Here is a 6,053-nt window from a genome sequence, read left to right as displayed (position 1 = left end):
TTACAAGTTAAATGTGCGGCTACACTTAGAATCCACAAGGTGTCAGTCACACCACGTTGTTGCCAAAGTCAGTCATGGCATTTGACACGAGGACAATGGCTTCAACCAGTCAAGTTAAAACTAAAAATATGAAAGAAGTTAATGCTTTAGTGAGAATACACTGATCTTCCAGCAACTTCTTCAATCCCCATGTTGGAAAATTCCTCTTTCCCCTTAATGCCATCTCAACGTGGCAACCAATGGTATTTATCAGTTAACTTTTACATCTTAGTTTTGTGGTTTCCTCCATGTTAGGGAATGTTTGCTTTCTGAACCATCCTTCTGCATTGCCCACTCTTCACTTCTCTTAGTCTGCTGTAAGTCATTAATTTGCCCTCTTCCCTCCTCTTCCGTTGTTCCATTGCTCCGGTCTTGACGTTCATCCTGCAGAGCTCAGCAGTGCTCCTATGTAATTACAGCCCTATGGTCGCTGAGCATAACATTTTTCTGCCCTGATGCAACTCGGTGTGTCTGGACTCTGTGAGGACCAGTGGATCCTTCACCCTGGCATCTCTCTGGCAGCCCAGGAACACATTTCTAAAATGGGCTGCCTAGTTGGAATGAGAGTGCTTGATAGGATGTCGTGTTTTGTCTCTAATGAAGACAATGAACTTTGATGTTTAGAAGACACTTGTTTGAGGGTGGATGTGTGTCTGGCAGTTGGCGGTTTTGAACATAAGTTGAACAACGGAGCTAGGTGATGTGCTAGTCAAAAACCGCTTTAATATATACAGGCTGCGTTCTAATACCCATACTTCCCTGCTATTTAGTATGTTAGAAAAGTAGTTAGAATGTCCCAATACATGTCAGTTGCAGCATGCTGAAAGCAATTAAGACCCAGAATCCACTGCTCACTTTGACTGAGACTCTGAGTGAAAACAACCAGCGATGCAACAGATATACTGTATAGGCAAAAAGCAAGTTAAAGTTGCGATGCTATGTTGAAAGAAATATGTAATTAGATTGTCTGTAGAGTTTGAGGGCACAGTGTGATAAGGGATTAAAGTGAGCAATATTGTTTCGCAAAAAATCCCCAAACCCCCCCCCCCCCCCCCCCAACTGTCTTTGTCTCCCGTAGGCAACATGTAAGTGGCGTCATTGATTGCCAATGTTGATATTGTCCACGTTTTTAAATAATCTTCATGGCAATGACTGGCATCCACAGAAACTGAAGAATTAAGATTCTTTTTTATTATTTGTCTTTGGTTGCGAACTGACCTAGATTGGCATAGACCAGATCCAACTTTGTCCCATCAATCGTCGCACCCACATCATATTTAGCTCACTATGCCGGTGCCTGCCTTTTAAAGGAAATGACATAATAGATCCTCCCAAAAGAGGCAACAGGAGCAGTCTATCCACTGGAAATTGAGCCACCCAAAGAAGAACCATTGCATAGGGAGAATTTTAGTTTGCTTATTCCACATTGTGAATACTGAAGTCCTTTTTAAAAATTCAAAGTGCAAAGCTGCCTATATCTTTAACCTGGGATAAGAAGAGTTCTCTCAGTTCTGTCCTGGACCTGCCCAGCTCAGAGGAACGCCAGATTCAGTAAAGATCCCTCCCAGCAATTCTAAAAGTGAAACAGCTGGACGGCAAAGATGAAGACATGACTCTGCAGTGGTGGGTCTTTGTACAGAACTGCTGGTGACAGTTGGAGGACCACGGCAGACCACCTGTGTGTGTCTGGTGTTGCGTCCAGGTCAGTGGTAAAGGTCTCCATGGCCAACCAGTCAAAGGAGCAAGGCCTCTCTAATGCTGACGAGTGGGCAGTAAAAAAACACAATGTTTTTGCTCTGTAAGCAGTGCCCTCCCCCTCCTCAGTGTAACCACATATGTCTTTGTGTCCAGCACTGTTCGGAACTCAGCATAGAGGCCCACGCGGCTCCACTTTCAAAGGCAACCTCTGATGTGGCCTTTCTGATCTCGGCATGTCTCGCTGACTTTCCTCTGACTTGGAGGTTTTCTATGCTTGTCCTATTTACCCAATCGTTTCCCTCAGTGTTGGGCTCTCTCTATCTCTCGCTCTCGCTCACACTCACACTCGCTGTCGTAGATTTCCTTTTTAAAGTTTGACTGAAGGGAAGCTGGCTCATGTCATGCAAGAAGAGTTTGGAGAGATGATATAAGACAGTGATATCTTGACAGTCGGTCTAAACCATTCCTTGAAGTTCAAACTTCCCTTGATGTATACACACCCCTCCCCCTCCTCTCCTTTTGCGATGACATGTATGTGCTTATGGAAACCAGATGTGCCCTGTTGCAATGGAAGAGGCGGTGAGAGAATGAAAAAACCAAGCATGAGGTCGTATGATACTTAATTTACAGACTGCAGGAGATGTGGGGACTGTAGGAAGTGAGAATAGGGGGTTTTGGGTTGGTAAGAGTTCAGATGGGGACTGTATATGTATGTTTAAATGTCAAAAGAAATATTCCCACCATCTGACAAGGTCCCGAGCCAAGCCAGGGGGCTTTCCTTGCTGGTTCAGGTGGAGGGTAGCTGGGCTAGGAGACTCTGAATCAGCATCTCCTACGACGGAGGTGTTTTTGTGCAAGCTTGGGTAACCACGCCATATGAGACTGGGTTTTGAAAAATAAAATGCAATGTAATGCTGATTGTTCAACTTCCTTGCACCTGTATTTCTTTCAGCCTGCACAATACTTCTGTCTGACATTTAAAAGCGACTGCCCCCACTAACTGCACCACACCCATTCCGAAGTGCAGACATTGTGTTCAATTGTTACAAAAGTAGACGCATAGCTTTAAAGTGATAGCTTTTAAGCAGATTCAGCACTGAGGGGGCAGACACTTGTAAAACTGTGTGGCTAAAGAAAACAGATCCTAAACCAAGCAGTTCGTAAAATACACAATGAAACAGAAAACTGAGATTGAGCACACACAAAAAGTTATGTTAGGGAATGTCTTTTTCCAAGCATAGCTCCATGCCTTGCTTAATGGATTAATAAGATGCAGACATAACGGAAAAAAGTATTAGGTATTGATCCCTGTCTCTTTAACTGCCAAATATACCGCATGTGTGATTGCAGCAGCTGAATAACACCCTTACTGTACACTCTGTACAGTATCCTGTTTAAATATATATATTTTTTTTTTAAACTATGAAGAACGTTAATAGAAAGCAAACTAACCCTTAGACACCATTAACCTTTTTCACAGCATTCTGTCATAATGCTGATTTTTTAGATTTCTTTATTTAAAAGGGACAGCGCACATTAATAAACATGAGCACCAAAGTTCAACACGTAAATGTTGATAATGCTGGCTTCATTCTATTTGTGTCAGCCAATTTCAAGGCCAAGTATTGTTCATGCTGCCTCACTGGCATAGAAGCACAGAAATGGAATGAAGGGATTGTCAGTATATTGATTACACCTGTGCTTTTCTCCCTTTGTGAGAGGCCTCTAAACTGTTGCACATTCAATGCATTTTTTAAGAATATTTAGATGTTGTCTATTATATACCTATTAAATTACCTGCTGTGATCCCGCATGATAGTTTAAACATACGGCACCATGCTTTGACATTGTTAACATGCTGATATTTCGCAGGGTTAATGTTTACCACATCACCATCGTAGTTTGGCATGCGGTTGCCAATTCATTTAGATCGTTAGTATTGGTACTGAATTTCAAGAAATTCAACCTCAAGAAAACAATGCCAGTTTGAAAGACATGACAACTGACAAACTTCCAACAACAAAAAACTATTTGGAAAGTGTACCGTATAATCCACTGGTGCATCCACTGTAACCAGTCTTTTTTATTTTGAATCTGTCTCTTACACATTTCTTTACAGAATTGTTATTCTAAGGAGTAAAAGGGAAAGTACGGCCTAATGGCAATATTTTTCTGTGATGAGTGCGAACATGCAAAGCAATTGCTAAGTTTTGGTCAAAAACTGAAAAACAAGAGAACCACGTTGCGGTTCCTCTTCTATGGAAGAAGTGAACACTGCAACGCTATCCTGCTCTTTACCTCCTATCTGTTCATAGGTGTAAGTATGAGACAGACTGCGTTCCTGTATGTTGTATTAGAGCTTGGTGCAGGATGTGGCAGAGCTCTTAACTGATGCAAATGAAAACCATGTGTAACCTACATAGCTGCTAATCAGTTTCCTTACGAAATGCCCCTTTCCCCATCGTCCCACATCCTTGTTACCAGGCAGACAATAACCATTCTCTGTTAAACATTCATTCCCATTGAATGGGACAGTTACTCAGTCGTCTCTCTGAGGTTGGTCCTGCAATTACAGTATGATGTTCGACTGCTCGGCTATTATGAGACACAATAGCCAAGAGCAGGATTTCCCCTATTTGGAAGTTTCCATTCATCAGCCTGCAGGCAATGCGCATGCCAACGGAAACAGGCACAGGAAGTGTCCAGCGCACAGAAAGACAGAAAGATAAAAGAAGCTTGTTAATGACTTTAGTTGAGTGGAGTTCAATGTAGACAGAGAGATGAGATTGTATGATTAGTGCATGTGAAGTCAAGTGAGGCACTTGATTTTGCAGAAAGGGTGGTGAAATGTGAGCCAGGGGGATAGGAGATGGCTGGAAGAGGCTGGGGCAGTGTGGTGTGGTGTGGTCTTTTGTTGGGCTTTGTGAAAAAGAAATAAAAAGAAGTGAGTCATTCTGCAGACAGTGAAGAAAAGCTCTCCAGTTACACAGAGAGACGAGGGAAGGGAGAGCTGTGGGGGAAGAGTTTTGCTTATGAGGCAATTCTTTTCTTCCCTCTGCAGAATCAGCTGGGGAAGATAGAAAACCCCAAGCAGTGACCCCAAGCTAAAGGTCTGACTTTAGCAAGGAAAACACTATGCACCCATAAAGACATGCAGACTAAACTAGTTGGGGATAAAGATTTTTGTTTTTGTTTACCTCCTCACATATCCTTTATTAGGACTTTGATAGAGTGTAACAACAACAAACACAAAAAAACAACAAATGAAACTGTTCTTGACCAATTCCCATCCCGTCTTTGCAGGCTCCTGCAGTGTGCCTGGCATACTGTACATGATGCAGTAGGAATTCCAGATGTTGCTCATGGAATTCTGCTCCGTCCATGGCTTCCAAATTTGACTTACCCCTCCTCAACCTTCCCTCATCTCCTCCTCCTCCCCTCCCTCCTTTACCACCCCCAAAAGTCCCGTGACTTCTCTCCCCAGCCCCAGCCCTTCAAAACACTGCAGCAAAGTGGAGACAAATGGGCGCCCTAAATCTTCTCGGCACAATAGGAAAATACCTCATCATTTTAATTGCATAAAGCCCTGTTGATGTAATCATAACATATCATAGAGGGGTTGACCCCCACCCACCCTCTTTCTCACTCACATTCAGTCCTCTTTACCATGGGTCTTATGGCAGTGTGGCAAGTTATTCATTAGCGGGTTCATTAGGGAATGGGGAGACGCCTAAGTTTGCTGTTTGAGGTTTTATTAGCTTATGGTTGATGGGAGTGCACACATAAACAGTTAATAATGCACAAACAATGGCATTTATAGCTGTGCAGAACATGCTTGAGGGCAGGCTTGTATTTGAGGACCTTCACTCACTGAGCCTTTCATACATTAAAAAGTAACCTCTCCACAGCTTATCGAAACCCTACATTCAAACCTTAAGCCTGAAAGAAAAGAATACGTCTTACACTTTGCATGCTTTTCATCAAACTCCTTCCTCCTGTGAAAGATCTATGGTCCTCACAAGTGTGGAAAAACAAGAACCCACACACACACACACACCCTCTCTTGCTCACTGTATAGCTGAGATATGTTTTCCTGCTGTGCAGCAACGGGTTTCACACAATCGCCTTCATCCCTGTTTCTACTTAGGCTTTGGATCCACTCCGCGTTTTCCGACCCAGTTTCTGGCCTGACAGTTTCCGAGCCCCAGTATTGCGGCGTGGTGCAGTCGGGGAGCAAGAAACCTGGAGGTCTAGGAAGACTGGGAAAGACTGACAGTGGGGCGTTGTGAGAGGTTAAGGCAGACAGTCCAGGTAAA

Source organism: Ammodytes marinus (genome assembly GCF_949987685.1).
Source record: "Ammodytes marinus genome assembly, chromosome: 9".
In the NCBI taxonomy this organism is placed as follows: Eukaryota; Metazoa; Chordata; class Actinopteri; order Uranoscopiformes; family Ammodytidae; genus Ammodytes; species Ammodytes marinus.
The sequence above is the reverse complement of the archived record's forward strand: the minus strand, read 5'-3'. Positions refer to the sequence as shown.